Source organism: Pongo abelii, chromosome 14 (genome assembly GCF_028885655.2).
Source record: "Pongo abelii isolate AG06213 chromosome 14, NHGRI_mPonAbe1-v2.0_pri, whole genome shotgun sequence".
NCBI classification, from domain to species: domain Eukaryota; kingdom Metazoa; phylum Chordata; class Mammalia; order Primates; family Hominidae; genus Pongo; species Pongo abelii.
This window is the reverse complement of record NC_071999.2, coordinates 96,472,749-96,495,332: the sequence shown is the minus strand read 5'-3', so window position 1 is coordinate 96,495,332 and position 22,584 is coordinate 96,472,749. Positions and strand designations below refer to the sequence as shown.

The window sequence follows — 22,584 nt, the reverse complement described above, 5'->3', positions numbered from 1 at the left end:
TTTTTCATAAATTACCCAGTCTCAGATAGTTCTTTATAGCAGTGTGAGGAAGAACCAATATAGCTAGCAAGTGGTAGCATTAAACATGGAACACAGGCTTAGGACCTTTGGCATAACATTTTGACTCATGGTTCCACAGGCCTAACATAACAAATCCACTGAAATTAATGCTTTTCATGTGAAATAGTACCATGAAATTTAATAAACACTGCTAGCTTAAGAAAGTAAACGTATATAAATATCAAGTCCTTATTAGCCAATTGAAATTCAGAAACTTAATTTGTCTATTATAGTTTTTGAAAATGGTATGACTTTGACTTATAATTGTAAAAGCTATGGTTGATTTTCAAAGTGTTTTTTTATCATTAAATCCATAATAAAATATGTTGATTTGTTTCTGCCTTCCAAATAATGTCTGTGCTAAGCAGACATTTTTTGTTTGTTTAATGCTCTTAACCAAAACAAGATATCTTGAGTCTTACCTCCTCTTTTAAGTATGGCTGATGCTCTAGATTCCAAATATCTCCGTCTCTTTACAAATGAAAGTGTTTTTGAATCATTAACCATCTGTGAACACGCATACCCATAAGTAGTTGGTCTGAATTAACACTCCATCTCTCTTTACGGAACAATCCAGTTATTACAAACTCATTTAACTTGAAGATTCTAAAAACAAAAGGTATATTTTTAAAAATCAGATGGGAGATAAATGTTTACACTCAACAAAATTTTCCAGAATGGTGTTAACTCTGTCTCTTTGATGTTTTCTGTCTGGGTAAGAACGGCAATTTCAGGAAAATTTAAAGCAATATGGCCTATTGAAGAATATCAATACTCATAGGTCCCTTCTCTCAGATGATGCAAAAGCCTTTGTATCCCTATATAAAAGGTCTAGTGATCATATTGGCAACAGATTTTTTTTGTTTCTCAAAGATTATTTGCCTATCTCCATAAGGAGAAATACCATCAAATATGATAAGTTTTTAGTTGTGAGTTCATGAAAGATGACATTATCAAGAATCAGCTGTTATGATAATTACATCAATTCATGATGGCTTCTCCAAAAATATTTTCACTGGTCCTTTTGGAGTTTTTGAAACAAAACTGCCTTGATTTTTCAAAGCTTGGTCAAGTCAATTTTCCGTTGACTTCTATACCATGACTGCACCTTTAGCTTCTTTGCCAGTGTATTTCAACTGTTATAATAGTTTATTTCATTGCTAAGCACTTCCCTTTCTAATCATGGTCCTAATTTTGACCCAGTCCTGCAAATAAGAAACCTACAATCCAGAGCCAATCTTTTGTTTTGAAACGGTTATCTCTCTGGTTTCAAACAACTTTAGCAAATGTTATATTCTGAGGAGAGCTCAGGTTGCTAGTCTGAGCAGACAGCTTTTCTTTCAGCTACAATGAATTTATCTAAAAAGTTAATAGTTGTATGCATTTTGAGTAGGTTGATTACATGTATTGTGGCCCCTAATAAGAAAGGCTTCTTTTCTCCCAGAAAATGGTTGAAGTATCCAAGGTCAAAATTTCTGTAATTTTTAAATGTATTTTAGTATCACACATCAGCGTGAAACTATAGTTAGCATTCCTTCACATTTGAAGCTTTAGAAAGATTGCTCTTCAGAACACAGACTTTGGATTTATTTTGATTTTGACTGTGGACACTTTTTAAGCCTCACCACTCTCCTATCTCCTTCTGCCCCACAGCTGTTTACTTCTGGGCATAAGAGAGCCTGGACAGTCTTTCCTTTGGCACAAGCAGAAAGTTTGAACCATGAAATTTATAGGGGAATGTGGGAAGAAAGCCCAGATTCTACACTCACCCCAAAATAAAAGCCAGCTTCAATTATCCTTTCTTTTTTATCTCAAGCCATTTATAGACCTGTTGAGAGACTTTCTTGCGCTCTTCAGAAATCCTTCTTCAGTGAATAATAAAATATTTTATTCTCTCACAGTACATGGTAGTAGCATTTTCAGGCTTGACAAGCAAAATTTTTGATTGACTTCCATCCATCTTTCTCTGAGTTTTTCCCAAAATTTCTTCATCTAGAAAAAAAGCACTTTGGCAAAAAGGTCTGCTACCTAATCTGTGTGGCTCTCTCCTAAGGTCAAAGAATCTTTTGGCTGTCATTTAATCAGGTGGAAACCTCTGGCTGGTGGCACTTTTGACCAAGTTTTGCTTGGACCTGCTAGTCTTGTTCCACCCACTCAGCCCAGCAGGCTGCACTCAGCTCATGCTACTGGTCCAGATCCCACACCTGCCAAGGACATGCTAGGCATGGAGCAGCAAGGGGTGTGTAAGAAAGCAAGTGCCAGGTTTGGCCAGTGTGCATAGCCAGGCATGCCAGCTGCAGTGGGGAGGGCAGTTCTAGGCACCAGCCCTGGCACTGGCTCCCCGTAAGGCTGTCCCTGGACCAGGCATACCACAAGTGGCTTTCACCACAGGCACTGGGGAACATGGTGGTACCCAGAAGCTTGGAGATGCCAGAAATCACAGAGCCCCAGAGAGGATGTCACAGCCCTGGTTCAGGGAACTCCTAGGTCTGGGCTAACCAAAGGGATGCAGCTCTTCTCTCCTTCTCATTGCCTGTAATATGGCAATTTGGTGGTGGTGGTTGGGGGGAGTTTCAGCCCCATTTGGATTACAGCTCTTTCACTCCTGCCATCTGGTAGGTCTGAGTTCTTGTCCCATGTCCAGGAATAATGAGGTACATGGACAACTGGAGGGTGAGCAAGGGGAAGAGGAGCTTCATTGAGCAACAGAACAGCTCTCAGGAGACCTGAAGTGGCTGGCTCCTTTCCACAGGAAGGCTGTCTGAGCAACTGTGCAGCCCTCAGGGGAGAGGAGACCCAAAATGATTTTGGGTCCAATCTGAGCATCTGTGCAGCCCTCAGTAAAGAGAAGATCCGGAGTGGGTTGCTGCTATCTGCAGACAGGTTGTTCCAAAGTCTGTGCAGCCCTCAGCAGAGAAGAGACCTGGAATGGGTAGCTCCCATCTGCAGGCAGGTTGTCCTGATGACTGTACAGCTCTGAGTAGAGAGGAGACCCAGACCCACAGTGGGTAGCTCCTCTCTGCCAGCAGGTTGTCCCATCATCTGCCTGAGTCTGGCTAAGTCAGTTTTTAATGGGCTTCAGAGAGGAGAAAGTGCGTGCTGATTGGTTCATGGGCAGCCATGGGCAGGCCCAGGAAAGGCAGCGTAAGTTCTCACTCTGGACCATGGAACAGGCAGCCTGTTGCTTCAAGCTGTTCCTGGCCTGAAGGTGGGGCTTCACTGGGTACCAGTCTCTTTTTGCTAAGGAGCCTGTGCCTCCTGTCTCCATCAACCTGCCATCCATAGTGACCATGGTGTTCAGGCTGCTCATGCTGAGAGGAACCTGCAGGCCTTTGCTGAGCCACCGTCCAATGCTCGTTGATGGCCAAAGTCTGGAGGGGGATGAGGAGGCAGGAGGCTGGCATGTCAGTGCTATCCCAAGCGCATGCACACCCAGCCAGCTCTCAACAGCGTCCAGGCTTGGCCTCAACTTTGCTCCAGAATCGGAGTGGGCACCAGGAGCAGGGAGAGGCCAGGCAGTGGGAGCAGCCACTTCCACGTCTGTAGGAGGAGGGGGCTTCCTGGACCCCTGAGAGTACAGGGATGCCCAGGTCCACAGCCGTAGCTAGGGAGCTGCAGTTGCATCCGGGAGCACGGGGCTCTCACCTCACCGACTCGGAAGGTGTGGGGCTTCCAACTGTTCCTGGCTTTAGCTGGCTGTGTAGAGTGCACAGCCGCAGCTGTGCCTTCCCAGCTGCGGTGTCTTTGTAGCTGCCACTCCAGATGGGCTGCTGCTGCCATCACTAAAACATGTCTGCTTACACAGCAGAAATTGACTTTCAGTGTCTCTAATTCAATTGACTAAATAATATGATATCCCTAGATTCTTTTTCTTTCTCTTTTTAGGGAATACACAATGTAATTCCCCATTACATTTCGATAAGTGTTTAACTTTTAATGTGTATGTAACTTCTAAGCCCTGAATGTGTAGATCATTAATCAGAATAAAGAGGCTTACGGAGGACTAGGATAATTTGTTTACTTTGAGATATTATCTAATTCCAATGAGTTTCTTTCCTTCCCATCACTAACCCATCAAGTAATACCTTGAATTCACTATTATTATATTCTCACCTTTTAATCACTAAGTCTAGCTTTTCCCCACACTGCTTTCTGATTTTATTCTTACCATCTGTACTTAACTATGATAAGTTCCTTATAAGTGTATGTGGTTTCTTTTCTGTTAAATACTAATATTCAACCCACCCACTTTGTCCTGTCAATAACTGATTATCTTATCTCAGCTTTCTACAACCTTATTCCCCAAATTGGAAGCAGATGCCCTTCCTGTTGCTTCTATAGTATTTTGTACTTTATCTCCTGAATAACTTACTACATTTTATTGCTATGACTTATTTACTTTTTTGAGCCTCATCCAACTTAAGCACTATGAGGCTTCAGTTTGTGTATGATTTCTTCAATAATATATTTTCAGAAGTACTAGCATAGTACTGGTCAATAAATATACACACAAGAAAGTCAATAAATATATATTGAATTAGTGAAGCATTAAACTTATAAAACAGTCATCAAATTAATTGTTAGCAGAGTAGGCAATAATTTTCCTTCAAATTGGAGAATAAAATTTTTGGAATTGGTAGCTTGTCAGAAAGACTAGGGGTTGACTTCTAAGACTGAGTTTCCCTAGAATAAGCATTTCTCTTTTCTGCGTTGAGTGAATAACAATTTGTTTGCCAGTTTCTTAGCCATATCCTAAAAGTAAGCATCAATTATTTCTCTCTGCTAATTTAAGACAACTACTTCTTTCTTGCATGGGAAAAGCTGATAAAAGCACAGGAAATACATTTCTGCAAAGTTAATCAATTGATTTGTTTTTTGTTCCAAATAAATTAACAAACATTCTTGTATTACCAGACTTTAAAAGGACAATAGCAGGAAAAAAAGCACATAAATGAACATTAGGGATCACTGAGGAATGATAATTGAAAGATAATTTCAGGAAGAAAATAATTTAATGATATCAGGAAGAAAAAAATTATCCCCAGTAGACCTGTCTTAAAAAAAATTATTCAAGTGAAATGAAAGAATGCTCATTAGTAACATCAAAACATAACAGAAATGACATTAGCAAGATGGCAAAATAGCAGTCTCCTCCAGTTCTACTCCCTTCCATAGAAATCCAACTAGTAACTATACACAGGCAAAAATACCTTTGTGAATATCCCAGAACTTGAGAATGAGGCTAAGACCCTCACGTGGACTTGGAGTTCTTAGACTATAGAACTGAAAAAAAGCTACATTTGAAGGCAAAGAGTAACAGTAGCAGCACACACAGAGGATTTTCCTGTACCTACAGTTTCTACAGTGGCAAAAGTTAGTTGGAGGTAGTCATTCAGCTTCTCCAGTTTTCTAGGACTCTCACAGGAGGCTCACTCCTGTCTCATCTCATGGGAAACACTGAAAGAACCAGAAGAGCTAGACCACCTGGGTCTCTAATAGACAAACCATGGAGGTGGAGCTCACAACAGCTAGAAGGCAGATCTTTGCTCTTCCTTTGCATTCTGAAAAACAGAGGTGTCATACCTGAGAGATTAGCTAACAGCACTGTATTGCAGAAAGCATGGTCCACAAGTCTACCTGGCTCAATTCCCTAGCCAGCTTCCTGTCATAGCCCTGGTGTCCTCTTTAAGTTTTCCCCAGGCTAGGAGGCAACTGTAAGTCCACAATTACCCATCTAACCCTATATCTGAGCAGCCACTCCACCAAACCTCAGTGCTCTGCTTAAGCCTACCCCCATCCTTGAAGCAAGCCCAACTTCATGCATATATGTCAAGCATAAGCTCTGCCCCTGCCCTTATCATGTGACTAAGCATCAACTCCAGAGACTTCTCCCAGACTCAGAGCTCAGCACATGGCCCTACCCTACAACAGTATTGTTCAGCCAGGGAAGACAATTCTGCCTTATCAGAGACAATTTCATAGCTCAGCCAGAAGCTCAACCTGATGGCAGAGTTTAACCAGTGGTCTCACTGGACAATGGAGCACAGCCAGCAGTACCATATGACTGTAGTGCATAGGAAGTAGCCCAGCTATAGAACCTGGCACCAAGAACTGCCTGTCTGTGGCTCCTACTAGCCAGCCCACTCAGAATCCTGGGCTAGACTAAATAGTAAAGGTCTATCACTACCAAAGAACACCTGCAAGGGCTGGAAAATGTGGCCATCTCCTGAAGTGTTCAGACTTAACTGTAAGGGTACTAAAATTATGAAATTCTAGGGAAATAGGACACCACTAAAAGAAACTAATGAAGCCCCAAAAATGGACTTAGAGGAAATGCAGATCTATGAAATGGTTATCAAAAAATACAGAATTATCCTCTTAAGGAAGTTCTGGAAACTCCATGAAATTTCCAAAAAAAAAAAAAAAAGAAAAACAATTTATGAGCAAAATGAGAATATTGACCAAAAAATCAAAACAATAAAAAAGTAGATATTTTGGAGATAAGAATAAATAACAGAACTGAAAAATGTAATAGAAGGTTTCAACAGCAGACTAAATGAAGCAAAAGAAAGAATAATTGTGCTTGAAGATAGCATATTGAAAATTATTCAGAGGAGGAAAAAGCAAATGAAAAAGAATACAGAAAGCTTATGGGAATTATGAAACGATGTGAAATGAACTAACTTTTGCATAATAGGGATTAAGGAAGAAGAAGGGGGGAAAGATGTAGAAAGCCTAAAGATATAATAGCAGAAAATTTTCAATGTCTGGAAAAGACAGCAACATTTAGGTATAGGAAACATGCAGGTTCCCAGTTAAATTCAACCTGAAGAGGAGACAAATTATAATCAAATTATCAAAAATCAAAGATAAGAAAAAAATAGTGAAAGCAGCAAGAGATAAGAAACATATCACATTCAAGGGAGCCTCAATACAGATTTCATCATATTTCTCAGCAGAAACCCTACAGGCTAGAAGAGAATGAGATATTATATTCAAAATAGTTCAGAAAAAAATACTTCCATCAAAGAATAGTTTACTCAGCAATGTCCTTTAGAAATAACAGAGAAACAAAAATTTCCTAGACAAACAAAAGCTAAAGAAGTCAAGTGCCATCAGGCCTACCTTTCAGAAATTCCTAAAGGGAATTGTTTAAACAGAAACAAAATGATTTGGGCGTAGAAGTATAGGATATCTTGAACCAAGGACTTAACATGTAGGACATAGGTAGATTCAAGGATTTTCTGATTTGCAATTGGTGAAGGAAGAACAGCTTTGTTTAAAAATTTGGGTTCAGCAGAAAAGAATGTTAGCCCTGGCTCATGGGTGTGACTTTCTTCAAGCACCTCAGGAAAATTAGAAAAAAAGTATGGTGGTCATAGTTCAGTCTCAGTTTCTCCTTATCTGAGGTTTACCTACCAGCAGATCTGTTTGGTGAAGGTCTGGGTTTCTGAAAAACAACTCAGAGATTCTATCTGTTTCAATGGGGGAACAAAACATCCCATGATTCTAGTTTCCTTGGCTATTATTTTAGGCTACTACTGCCCTTCTTGCTTATCAAGTTGCTTATCTACTTCTCAGGGATAGCTAGGTGCCTGTAATTTCTCTTGAAGAAGCACAGAAGATTTTCCTTTATTTCCATGCATGGGGAGTCTGTCAGGCCCTCATAGAAGGTCCTAGCTCTGTCTTGGTAATTAATAATGTTGAACATCTTTTCATATACCTGTTGGTCATTTGCAATTTTTTTATAAATAGAAATGTCTGTTCACATCTTTTGCCCATCATTTTGTGGATATTTTGCTTTGTTTGTTTGTTGTTTGTGCTATTAATTTGTAGTAGTTTCTTATAGTGTATGCATATTTTGGAAATTAACTCCTTATCAGATATATGGTTTGCAAATATTTTCCCCCATTTTGTAGTTGCCTTTTAATTCTGTTGGTTGTTTCATTTGTGTGTAGAAGGTTTTTAGTTTGATGTAGTCTCAGTTGTCAATTTTGGCTTTTGTTGTCTATGCTTTTGGTGTCATATCCAAGAAATTCCTAAAGCCATACGTAAAGAAGCTTTCTTCTTATGTTTTCTTTTTCTTTTTTTTTTTTCAGACGGAGTCTCGCTTTGGTGCCCAGGCTGGAGTGCAGTGGCGCGATCTCGGTTCATTGCAAGCTCTGCCTCCTGGGTTCACACCTTTATCCTGCCTCGGCCTCCTGAGTAGCTGGGACTACAGGCTCCCACCACCATGCCCGGCTAATTTTTTTTGTATTTTTAGTAGAGACGGGGTTTCACTGTGTTAGCCAGGATGGTCTCAAGTTCCTGACCTTGTGATCTGCCTGCCTTGGCCTCCCAAAGTGATGGGATTAGAGGCCTGAGCCACCACACCCGGCCCTTATGTTTTCTTTTACGAGTTTCACATTGTCAGATCTTTAATTCATTTAGGATAACTTTTTTGGTATTGTATAAGATTGGAGTTTTATTTTATTTTATTGCATATGACTATGCAGTTTTCTCAACACCATTTGTTGAAAAAACTATCTTTTTTACATTGTGTGTTCTTGGCACTCCTGTCAAAGATCAGTTGACCATATATAGACATCCTTTCTTTATATGAGTGTCCAGAATGAAGACTTGTTAATTCATTTGGACCTTGCAAATAGCTAGACAAGATATTACTAACCATCTTTTAAATTTACCCAGCTACTGAAAATTTATCACAAAACATCAGAAAGAAAAACATTGTTTTAAAATAATTACATTAGAATGTTAACTTTTAATATTTTAAGTGTATCTGGCTGCCTTATGAGTGAATGTAATAATCTGATCACTATTGAGAAGGTAAGTGGCAGACATAAATTAAACAGAAAAAGAACACTTAAAAAGAGAAAATACCATAAATAGTAAGAGAAAATATTAATTTTCTTAAAATCTGAAAATAGTTAACCTTTCTTATAATGATTTTTCTGATGTAATTAAGTCATACTTTTGAAGAAGCTTAAAAGCATGAAGACCAAATAAAATAAGACTATTTTACATTAAAAAGTGTTAGATGTGAAGAACAATTCAAAGTGATGAATCCAGCCTATGTATTTCTAAATAACTGAATGTTGATTATCTGAGGCATTGTCTCTTTCTATTTCTTCAAAGTAGATGGAATAATTAAATCATTTAGAAAATTTGCTCTTTGGTATGCTTGATATTTGCAAGTTTGGAATTCTTTAAGAAGGAAAAGATGAATAAAAATACATACATTTGCAAATGTACATACTTTCTAAGGATACTTATTGACTTAACTGGTAATATTATACTTTAGAACATTTAAGCAGCAAATGTCAGTTCCAATTAGAGAATAATGTGCATTGATAGAAACATCATAGCATCAGTAGGAAGTGTGGAAGTACACTGACTTGCTAATGAAGCACTCAGTCTCCAACTGCCTGGGTAGATAATGCAGTATTATTTAAGAAGGAAGGATGCATCTTGCAATATGGGTCACTAGGACTCCAATGACTATGAAGCTGTGCTCATAAAGAAATAAGCAGTACATGTAGCTTGTGAGTACAGCCTTATTAACTGTCAGACACACCTGTTTATACAATTCCTCAAACAGAACCTGTCGGCATCTTGAACGAGAAGATAGCATATGATATGAATGAAAATGAGACTGTCATTTAAGAATTGCTAATTCTAAGACAAATTTTGACTCCCTTAAAATAATGTGCCTCTTCCGTAGCTGACTACCCCCAAACCAATTTGTCACACCCTTTCTGTAAGGACATCTATATGTGTTTTAAGCAACACTGCTTAAGAAATTTCCCTATACCTAATGAAAGCAAGCTAGACCTTTCTGAGCATAAAAGCAAATCAGGGAAAGTACAACTCTCTGGAAGAATGCAAGGAATATAAGTGGTTGCTAAAGTAAAAATTTTACTTTATAAAAGTTAAACAGGCAAAAAAGACTATTGAAAACTATTGGGATAAAGGGGATATTGAAAACAACTCCCTGAGAAAAAGGGCTGGAGAGCTGGAGTGATGTTGTTATCGGTTGAGGGTGTCCAGGTTCTCGGCATCTTGAACAAAGAATTGGACAAAATGCACAAAGCAAGGAAATAATTAAGAAATTTATTGAAAATGAAAGTACACTCCACAGTGTGGGAGTGGGCCCAAGCACAGGGGCTCAAGGGCCCCATTACAGAATTTTTGGCAGATAAATACCCTTTAAAGGATCCCATTTGTTACTTGGTGTACACCCTATGTAAAGGAAGAGGATGAAGTAAAATTACAAAGTCATTTACTCAGCGTACGCCCTATGGAGAGGATGTTTCCTGTCATAGCTGAAGTGTGAATTGGCCTTATGTTCCCTGCCTCCAGACCCTACTTTCCTGCCTCATTTCCCCAATGAGAGATGTGATCCCTGTAAATCTTTATGGGAGGCAGAGGGACCAATGGACTTTTTTCTGTAAATGCTTCATGCTGCTTTGGGGCATAGTTTTACTAACCGGGGACCATGGAACTCTTACCCTGCTCTGTCTAGTGGAGGCAGGGTAGCTTCTTGATGGCCAGAGGTGGTGTCTTCACCCGGAATTGGCTGGAACCTTTGTTGCATGATCATCTGAAGCTTGATGGTCTCTAGGTGAGAGGAAATGAATTTGGTTAAAAGATTTAATGAGCACTTCAGGGGGTGAATACCTATGCTGTCAGGAATGTTTGTTATAGAGATTTGCAAGAGACAAAACCAAAACCTGTTCATGAGCCTGTGTTTCCTTAAAGTCTTAGCACAAATAACTCCATTTTGGTTTTAGTTTGGTTTGGTCTGTTTGGGCCTAGTTTATGAGCTTAGTTCAATGCAGTGGCCTCCCAGAATTTTGTTTAAAAAACTCTACCTTTTTGCTCAGGTTCTCACTTAGGTGAGAGTGTGACCAAAGCTTAGGGCCTTATTACCACTCTCGGTTACCATCATTTTGGGTTTCTGGTCTCAGCAGGTCATTTATAGGTTATGGTGTCCACATGGTTGCATATTTCTCTCAGCTCCTGTTACCCCAGTCAAAGAGAGACCATATGACATTCTAGAGATGGTTGCATGCAAGCATTTAAAACCTTTGAGAGAATACAGCACACCAGGGGACTATGATTATGACTACTGGAAGAATAATACCAAGAGTTCAGAGTATGCTTCTTACCCAAGGTTCCCATAAACCAAACCCCCTAAAATCAAATAGCTCAAAGGATGAGCTAGATAAAGAGTCTATTTACTTAACTAAGCCGTTTATTCGTTAATCTACCACAATTGAATTCCTATAATACCCAATGTTTTCTCCATAGGCCATGAGTGTCAGCAGCTGCAAAGATACTTCTCTGTTCAGCCAATTTCATTATGACTTTCACAAAAGAATTTAAAATTTGTTGTATCTTTTACAGTAGAATTTATCATAGATCCTATCATGAGGGATATATTTCTAATCATTGCTTCTTTTACTTTAAACCATGGAAAAAGACCTAACAAATGATGCCCTTCTATAACAGTGATGGCCTCCTGGCAGTGTTCTCTTTAACCCATGAAGTGGGTTAACAGGAGTGAACCAATGTTTTGTTTCTGACTGATGATGATGCAACATATGTACCATTAAAGTTTCTTACCTACAATGGGCTTTTATTTTTTATTAATCAAAGTATAAGTTTATCCATGCATAAGGCTGGCTGTAAACTCCTTCACAAAAGTATACCCATAAGTGCACATCACAGACCCCTTTTCCACTTCTATTGTTCACAGAGGCATAAGCAAGGGAAAATATTCAAAGATAAGAGTTTCAGGATAGAAGTCTTAATCTGTGAACTTGGGAAAAGCTGTTCACATCAAGGATGCCATCCTCCTCTGGGGAGAAACCTCCCTGGTTAGTTTTATTCTAAGGGTTGCAATGGGTGTGGGTGTACAGTTCCAAGAGTGTGGAAGGACCCTTCTCAGTTGTGAGATTATGAACCCAAGTTCAAGGTCCCGAGGTTTTGTTGTAGTGTGGATGGTAAGGACAGTCTTTCTCCGACGTTCCCAAAAGATCCAAACCATAACAAGCTCTCTTCACCTGGTGAACATACACCGTAGCATAATAATCTACTGTTATAACATCAGGCCTCTTGCATGGAAAAGATTTTATACAACCAGAAAACATGCATTGAAAATAACAATTGAATGAAATCCCTTTATAAAATATTTAAATGACCCACCAGGTGACCAAATGTACCTGAAGCATTAATTGTTTTCCCAGGAATATGGGGCCAAACATTGATCATAAACTATTTTAATAATTTGTAAGTCACCACACCAATATATTTAATTTGGATGATTTTATTTTTTCCATGATGAGTCATGGAATTTGGAACTTTTAATAATAAAAGATTTTAGGACTCAGGAAGGGCAAGGTGGCCATGCTGGTTCTCCATGACTCCATGCTTAATTAACATTAGACTTACATCCACTTGAATACCAGTTGTTTTTCCAAGTTAGGTGCATAGCATTGATAACTGATGGGTTATGAAAGATAATTTGACTTAGACCATGGAGTTTATTTAAATTGTATATTTAAACAATTTCAGTAACAGCTGGTTTAACATGAAAATCTGAGAAAGTATTTTCTTGGTATTTAATTTTTTTGTTCTACTTGGGTTAATAGCTTTTTACAGGGAAATTTGATTATTTCTGTGGTTTACAATAGTTTAACATAATAATCATAATTATAATTGATAGCATATACTTAGACATTAGAATTTTATTATTTATTGTAATTTTTTTGTTGTTGTTTTTAAGACACAGTCTCACTCTGTCGCCCAGGCTGGAGTGCAGTGGTGCCATCTCAGCTCACTGCAAGCTCCGCCTCCCGGGTTCAAATGATTCTCCTGCCTCAGCCTCCCGAGTAGCTGGGATTATAGGCGCAAACCACCAAGCTTAGCTAATTTTTGTATTTTTAGTAGAGACAGGGTTTCACCGTGTTAGCCAGGGTAGTCTCCATCCCCTGAACTCGTGATCTGCCTGCCTGGGCCTCCCAAAGTGCTGGGATTACAGGCGTGAGCCACCGCCCCTGGCCGAATTTTGTGTAATTTTCTAGATTTCCTGTGTTAGCTCTGACCTCCAGTATAATATTGAATGTAAATAGTGGTGAAAAACATCCTTACTGTGATTCAACATTAAGAAACTTTCTCATTACTATTGTGTGACATTATCTATTTTTCATAAATTTTCTTTCTCAAAAGGGAAAATTTTCTATCTTAATTTTCAGAATTTCTTTTATTTCTTGTATCATGAATGGTACCTACATCTGATGCAAAAGTTACATTATTTTTCTGCTTTTTATAATTAATGTAGTGAATTAAATTAATTGATTTGCAAATGTTAAACTAACCTTGCCATTCTCACATCAAGTATACTTGTGCAAGATATCTTATTATAGTATTATTTGATGGATTTAGTTTGCCAATATTTTCTCAAGTGTTTTTGCATCAATGTTTATAAAAAAAATTTGTCTATAAACTTTACTTCCAATTTCCTTGTCTAATTTGTAATCAGGCTTACAAAGTTCTCACGAAATGAACTAATTTTTTTCTTCTTCCTCTTTCTTGTAAAAGCTACTGCAACAGACTGATATAATTCCCATAAAAGTTTGATAAAAATACTACCTGGATATATATGTTTTGGATTACAAATCCAATTTCTTTAAGAGATATAGGTATATTTAGATTTACTATAACTTATTTGTTAATTTTGGTAATTTGCATCTTTCAAGGGATTTGGCCATTTTATTAAGTTGTCAGATTTGCATCTATAAAATTGTTAATAACATACATTTCATTTTTTTAAATGTATAAGATCTAAAGTAATGTCTCATGTTTCATTCTCAAAGATTTGTGATTTTTGCTTTCTCTGTGTCTTGATTAGATTAGCTTGAAGTTTAATAACTATTTGGACTTTAAAAAAATGCCAACTTGTTTCTTTTACTTTTTTATGTTGCTTTTCTGCTATTAGTTTACTTAATTTCTATTCTTATCATTATTCTTTTATTTTTTCTATTTTCTTTAAGTTTAATTTGCTTCAATTTTTCTGGCTACTTAATTAAGGCATTATCTTTGATCATTAGTTTTCAATGATAAATATTTACAATTTTTACTATAAGCATTATAAATACTTTAACTGCATTGTGACAATTCATATGTCACCTTTGTATTATTATTCAGTTCAAATATTTTATTTTTCAATTAAAAATTTTTGACATGTTGTATTTATAAGTAGAATTATTGGTTTTTCCAAGTATTTGTAGATATTTTAGATCTTGTTTTGTCTTGTTTTTGATTTCTAATTTAATTCAGCCTTGGTTAGAGAATATTCTATAAATGATTTCAATATTGTGAAATCTCTTGAGAATTGCTTTGTAATTGGGCATCTTGATGAATGTTACACATACACTTGAAAGAGTCCATATTTTGCAATTGCTGATTTTGGAGTATTCTAAATATCAATTAACTTAAGGTTTTTATTTTATTTTTCAGTGATTACATATCCTTATTGATTTATCAACTACTTCTTTTACCAGCTATTCATCATTATTAATATATCCAACTATGATTGTCAACTTATCTATTTCCTCCTTTAATTCTGTGAAACTTATCTTCAAGTATTTCTAAGCTGCCATTAAATATTTAGTATTGCTTTCTTAATTAATCAATTATTTTTATTAATAGAAAGTGTCTTTTTTGTTTTTATTTCTGTATCTGTGTAGTACTTATTTATTTATTTATTCTCCTAGTTTTGAAGTATGTATATTTTGATATAGCTGTTCCAGCTTTATGTTTTGTTTACTAATTGCAATTTTTGCCTCATAATATTTACTTAGCATATCTGTTTCTTTAAAGCAAATGCTCACTTTACACCATATTAGATGTGTGACTTTTTTTATTTTTTAGCCTGACAGTTCCCAAATTTTAATTGAGATATTTTGTCCATTCAAAATTAATTTAATATTTGAAATATTAGATTGTATCTTCACATAGTTTTATGTTTCCTATTTGCACCATTGGTTCTTTTGGTTCTTTTACTCATTCTCTGCCTATTAATACAAATAATTGTTTTTATTAATCCACTTTGTTGTTTCAATTGAAATTTTAATGACATACTTTTGTATTATATTTTCAGTTATTAATTTTGCTTTACATTTACCATTTTTATCATTCTTCATGAGGTTATGCATACTATTTTTTTAAATTGAGCATTATTTCCTTTCAATTTGAAGTTTTATTCATTTATCCTCATAGGTTTTATATATCAGGCTATGATTTTATTTGCTACTCATTTTAAAATATTTTCCCTGACCTTATATTTATATGTTACATGTGTTTACTTTTATATTTTGCCTCACTAAACATGTTGCATTTATTTATTTATTTATTTATTTATTTATTTATTTATTTTTGGCTGGCACTGTTTCTCATCAGAAGTCTGCAGTCATTTTTTTTTTAGACGCCCGAATTAAATCTTTTCCTCTGCCCATTGTTTTTTGTTCTCCTTTTTCAATTCCATTTTTATCAACTTAATTATAGTGTGCCTACAGTGATGGTCTTCTGTTTATACTGGTTGGTGTTTTTTAAGCTTTATGATTATATTGACTAATATTTTCATCAAACTGACAAAACTACACCCATGATTTATTCATGTTAAGTTAATTTATTGTCAATATTCTCTACTTGCGAGATTTTAATGAAATATATGTTATACTGTTTTATATAATTAATCCAGTCTCTAAAGACTGTGAATTTTTTTTATTACTTTATCTAAATGTGCTTTGGTTTAGATAATTTCTCTTTAAAGTGTTGTCATTGTCACTGATCTTTCATCTTTAATGTCCAATAATCTATTAAATATTCTATGAACTTTTTTATTTCTAATAATCTATTTTTATTTCTAGAATTTTCATTTTGTTTATTTTCTTAAATAGATTGACTTTTTGGAGAAAATTTAAGTTCTTAGCAAAATTGAAAAGGAAAGTACAGATTTCCCCTCTACCCTCATTCCCCCACATTCATAGCCGCCCACATTATCAACATTCCACTCCACAGCAGTACATTTGTTAAAACTGATGAATGTGCATTGATACATCATTACCCAGGGTCCATAGTTTACATTAGGGTCATCCTGGGTGTTGTATGATCCTTGGTTTTCGACAAATGTATCATGCCATCTGTCTACCATAATAGTATCATACAGAGTAGTTTCACTGCCTATGTATCTTTCCCTGCCTTCTTAGCCCTAGCTACCACTGATCTATTTACTTTCTCCATAGTTTTGCCTTTTCCAAAATGTATAGTTGAAATTATATTGCAGGTAGTGTTTTCAGATTGGCGTCTTTCATTTAGTTGTATGCATTTATGTTTCCTTCATGTCTTTTCATGGCTTGATAACTTATTTCCTTTTAGCACGGGGTAATATTCCATTATCTGAAAGTACCAGAGTTTATTCAATCACCTACTAAAGGATTACGTCACATTACGTTTTGGTAATTATGAATAATACTGCTATAAACAACTATATGCACGTTTTTGTGGTGATATAAGCTTTCACCTCTTCTGGGTAAACACCAAGGAGCATAATTTTTGAATCATGTGATAAGAATATGTTTAGTTTTGTAAGAAACTGGCAAACTGTCATCCAAGTGACTGCCATTTTGGATTCTCACCAGCAATGAATAAGAGTTCCTGTTGCTCTACATCCTTGCAAGTATTTAGTGCTGTCAGTGTCCTGGATTCTGGCCATTCTAATGGCTGTGTACTGCTATCTGATTGTCATTTTAATTTCCATTTCCCTGATGACATGTGAATTGGAAGATCTTTTCATATGTTTATTTCCCATCCATGTGTCTTTTTTGGTGAGGTGTAAGTGTTTGGACCATTTTTGAAGTGAGTTGTTGTATTAGTCCATTTTCACACTGCTAATAAAGACATACCCTAGACTGGGTAATTTATAAAGAAAAAGAGGTTTAATAGACTCACAATTCCACATGGCTGGGGTGGCCTCACAATTATGGTGGAAGGTGAAAAGCATGTCTTACATGATGGCAGAAAAGAGAGAATTTGTGCAACGAAACTGGCATCTATAAAACCATCAGATTTCATGAGACTTACTACCACCAGAACAGCATGGGAAAGACCTGCCACCATGATGCAATTACCTCCCACGGAGTTCCTCCCACAACTTGTGGGAATTATGGAAGACAGAATTCAACATGAGATTTCCGTGAGGACACAGAGCCAAACCGTATCATTCCACCCCTGGCCCCTCCCAAATCTCATGTCCTCACATTTCAAAACAAAATATGCCTTCCCAACAGTCCCCCAAAGTCTTAACTCATTTCAGCATTAACTGAAAAGTCCATATCCAAGGTCTCATCTGAGACAAGACAAGTCCCTTCCACCTATGAGCCTGTAAAATAAAAAGCAAGTTAGTTACTTCTCAGATATAATGAAGGTACAGGCATTGGGTAAATATATCCATTCCAAATGGGAGAAATTGGCCAAAACAAAGGGGCTGTGGGCCCTATGCAAGTCCAAAACCCAGTGGGGCAGTCACATCCTAAAGCTCCAAAAGGATCTCCTTTGACTCCATGTTTCACATCCAGCTCATGCTGATGCAAGAGGTGGGTTCCCATGGTCTTGGGAAGCTCCACCCCTGTGGCTTTGAAGGATACATCGCCTCTCCTGACTGCTTTCCTGAGCTGGCATTGAGTGTGTCTGCAGCTTTTCTAGGTGCATTGTGCAAGCTGTCAGTGGATCTACCATTCTGGTGTCTGGAGGATGGTAGCCTTTTTCTCACAGTTCTACTAGGCAGTGCCCCAGTGGGGACTCTGTGTGGAGGATTCAACCCCACATTTCCCTTCTCCACTACCCCAGCAGAGGTTTTCTATAAAGGCCCTGCCCCTGTAGCAAACTCCTGCCTGGACATCCAGGCATTTCCATACATCCTCTGTAATCTAAGTGGAGATTCCCAAACCTTAATTTTTTACTTCTGTGCACCTGCAGGCTCAACACCATGTGGAAGCTGCTAGAGCTTGGGGCTTGCACCATCTGAATCCATAGCCCAAACTGTGCCTTGACCCTTTTAGCCATAGCTGAAGTGACTGGGAAACAGGGTAGTAAATCCCTAGGCTGCCCACAGCAGGGTACCCAGCCCAGGAAATCACTTTTTCCTCTTAGGCCTCCGGGCATGTGATGGGAGGGGCTGCCACAAAGTCTCTGACACACCCAGGAGACAGTTTCTCTAATGTCTTGGCGATTAACATTTGGCTCCTCGTTACTTATGCAGGCTTGAATTTCTCCTCAGAAAATGGGTTTTTCTTTTCTATTGCATCATCAGGGTGCAAATTTTTTGAACTTTTGTGCTCTGTTTCCCTTTTAAAACTGAATCTTTTTAACAGCAACCAAGTCACCTTTTGAATGCTTTGCTGCTTAATTTCTTCTTCCAGTTACCCTAAATCATCTCCCTCAAGCTCAAAGTTCCACAAATCTCTAGGGCAGGGGCAAAACGCCACCAGTCTGTTTGCTAAAACATAGCAAGAGTAACCTTTACTCCAGTTCTCAACAAGTTTCTCATCTCCATCTGAGACCACCTCAGCCTGGACTTCATTGTCAATATCACTATCAGCATTTTGGTCAAAGCCATTCAACAACTCTCTAGGAAGTTCCAAACTTTCTCACATTTTCCTGCCTTTTTCTCAACCCTCCAAACTCTTCCAATCCCTGCCTGTTACCCAATTCCAAAGTTGCTTCCACATTTTTGGATATCTTTATAGCACTGCCCTTTCAATATCAATTTACTGTATTAGTCTGTTTTCACACTGCTGATAAATATATACCCAAGACTGGGTAATTTATAAAGAAAAAGAGGTTTAGTGGACTCACAGTTCCACATGGTTGGGTAGGCCTCACAATTGTGATGGAAGGTGAAAGGCATGTCTTACATGGCAGCAGACAAGAGAGAATTCGTGCTGGGAAAATCCCATTTATAAAACCATCAGATCTCATGAGACTTACTATGAGGAGAATAGCATGGGAAAGACCCGCCCCCATGGTTAAATTACCTCCCACTAGATCCCTCACACAAAACATGGAAATTATGGTAGCCACAATTCAACATGAGATTTGGATGTGGACACAGAGTTAAACTATATCAGTTGTTCATCTTCTTATTGCTGCCTTTTAAGCATTCCTGATATATTTTGGATAACAGTCTTTTAGCAAATATGACTTTTGCAAGTATTTTCTCTCAATCTTTGATTTTTCTATTCTCTTGGGTGTGTCTTTCACAGAACAGGCATTTTTAACTTTAACAAAGTCCAGTTTATGAATTCTTTCTTTCCTTCTTTCTTTCTTTTTTTTGGAACCAGGTGTCACACTATTGCCCAGGCAGGAGTGCTATGGCACAATCATGGCTCACTGTAGCCTCAACCTCCTGGGCTCAAGCAGTCCTCTCCCTCAGCCTCCCAAGTAGCTGGGACTACAGTCACATGTCACAATGCCTGGCTATTTTTTTGTTTATTTGTTGTATTTTTTGTAGATACATGGTCTTGTTATGTTGCCCAGGTGGGTCTTGAACCTCTGGGCTCAAATGATCCTCCCGCCTTGACCTCTCACAGTATTAGGTTTACAGGTGTGAGCCACCATGCCTGACCAATTTCTTTCTTTCATCGTATCTTTGGTGTTGTATCTAAAAAGTCATTGCCAAATTCAAGATTATCTACATTTCCTTTTATGTTATCATCTAGTTGTTAAATAGTTTTTTATTTTACATTTAGGTCTGAGATTCATTTCGAGCTAATTTTTCTGAAAGGTGTAAGGTCTATGTGTGAAGTTTGTTTGTGTTTTGGCATATGGATGTCCAATTGTTCTAGTATCATGTGCTGACAAGTCTGTCTTTACTCCATTGTGTTGCCTTTGTTCCTCTGTCAAAGATTAGTTCACTATATTTGTGTGGGCCTATTTCTGGGCTTTATATTTTGTTCCATTGATCTGTTTGTCTATTCTCTTCCCAACAGTATACTGGCTTGATTACCGTTGCTTTCTTGTTTTTTTTTAGTTGTTTCCTTTTTTCATCATATTTTTACTCATTATATGCATAAATTCTTTTATGTTTTATTTTAAATTATTTAGCACAATCATAACTACTGTATTGTTTTAAAGTACTGATTTTATCACTCACTATCCAGTTTATCTTTTGGTCTTTCTCTACTGACTGATTTTTCTTTGCATTATGTTTTAAGTTTTTGTAATTTTTGCATATCCAGTAATTTTTAAAAGGATGGATTATGTGGAGTTTTCTTGCTGTTATCATTCTTTAAAGTGTTTAACTTTGTTATGGAAGGCAGTTAATCTATTGACTCATGAATTTGATCTTGTTGAGGTATGATTTTAGGCTTTGTTAGTTCATACCTCCTGTAGTTGTTACCCTGTGGATAGATTAATTTCTCTGAGGTTTCTTTCTAATACAAAGCTATTCAACAAGTTCTATCAGTGGGATGGCTGGAACTACACTAACACCCAGAACTGAGAGTTCTGACCTCTGATTAAATTAAATTATCCCAATAGTTCCTTAAACCCTTCAGGCCACAGAGTCTTATCACATGCATTTACAGCTTTTCATTTAGTCACAAACTCAAAGAAACCCCTCTTCAGCTTTCTGAAGCTTCCATTTGCAGAGATTTTTCTGCTCTAGAAACCAATGTAAATTCTAGCCACCGGCAGGCCACACCCTGGTCTCCAGTTCCTCTGTCTAATGAGAGCAATGCTTTTTGTTAGAGCTCAATGACTTTGTGTTGTGGTTTGTGAAGTGAACCCAGTTAGAATACTGGGATGAATTCTGAGTTTGTCTCATTTGTTTTTCTTATATAAAAGATCAGATCCCTGAATTGTTCTATGCTTTAAAATGTTAGTTTATATCTATTTTCCTATTTTATATCTATTTTCCTATTTTATAATAATTTCTGGTAGTAGGGTAAGTCGGATACATATAAGTCATGACAAAAACTCAGTATGTTCTCTTTTATTTAGTCTTTGAAGTACATCCCATTTTTATGGAAGATTAAGAAAGAGATTAAGAGAGAATTTATGTATGAGGGTAGGTGAGCGAAAAGGACAAAGATCTGTCTGATTCCAAAGCCCATAAAAGCCTAGCTTTTTATGACACTGATTTTATATTCCTTTTTTTAAATGGTAGTTATGACTCGAGATCTGTTTCTCATGTTTTAAAAAGATTCTGCTAAGAATGAAGTTGTTAATGTGTTCAGATTCAGCATAAAAGGGGCTAATTAAATAGTAGTGTGTTTTATGGTAATTATCTGCATTACTTTTATAAAAACATTTCTCGGAACCAAGAACTAAATAAAAGTGCCCCATAAACATAGGCTTGTGTTTACTTGCTGTGCGCTTGGTCTTGCTGTGGGATTAACCTTTAATTACAAGTTTAGCCTTGGCAGCCTAGATGAATAGGAAATCATGTTAAAACTCCAATCTGCCATTTCTGTTATTCTTCTGCCAGTCAGGGAGCTCTACTTGAGAAATAAATTGAAAATGCCTACATGCAGATACCTTGAAGGAATAATTGCTGTAAATGCAAAATTTACAAAAAAGATGAGTGACGCCAAAGAGCTAAGAAAAAAATCAAGCAATTCATGTTATGGGATTTCAGAATTAAAATGAGATGACTTTTTAAAACATTAATTATGCTTTTGTCAAAACAGTACACAGATGGCAGTGGGAATTTGACAAATACCAATAGTTAAATAATGATCAAAGGGTGCATAGAACAAATTCACTTTTGAACATACACAAAAGGTGATAACTTTTATAACTTTAAGTATACAAATATTTTATATCTGCACTTTACCATTTTTCAGTGAAAGCCTGTACTTTCTATTAACTCACTTCCCCAAAGAATTAGATATATCTAACATGACAGTGAAAATGCTGATGCTATCTGTACTAGTCATTGAGTGTTACACTTGATTAGTTGAAATTCAACGTATGAATAATGAGGCTGAAAGCATAAAATAGAAGCACTAATTTAATGTTATACATAATTCTATTATTAAAATAATAGGATCATTTTACACATAATCTTATATTCAAAACACTTACCTCTACAATGACCTTATGTGAATGTTACTTCAAAGTGGTCATATTTTAAATTGTGAGGCTCGTGTTTCTGATCTGGTAATTTCCATCTATTTAGCAAAGCTCTGTGAATCACCACTGGAAGATTAAACAAACTGGCAGCAAATGAAATATGAAGACATTATATGTGACTCTAAATTATTCAATTTTGGCAGAGAGAAAAGTTGCATATTTGTGACATATAAGGAAGACTTAGAATGACTAAGGGGTGTGTGTATGTGTGTATGTGTGTGTGTGTATTTATTTACATGAATGCATGAACACGAGTTTTTTGCAAACATACTTTTTGGTCTAGTAACACTAAAGTATTTTATATAATTTCTTCAAAAATAATAATAT

At 36.8% G+C, this 22,584-nt stretch overlaps 1 long non-coding RNA gene across 1 annotated transcript; it reads right to left on the bottom strand.

The window, feature by feature from the left end:
- Nucleotides 1-635: 635 nt before the first annotated feature.
- LOC134759861 (uncharacterized) lies at nt 636-22,297 on the bottom strand. The gene is made up of 3 exons (XR_010136710.1): nt 22,210-22,297; nt 10,569-10,677; nt 636-666 (listed from the first exon to the last, which is right to left on the bottom strand). It is a non-coding gene; the product is annotated as an uncharacterized LOC134759861 (long non-coding RNA).
- Between the last annotated feature and the right edge of the window lie 287 nt (nt 22,298-22,584).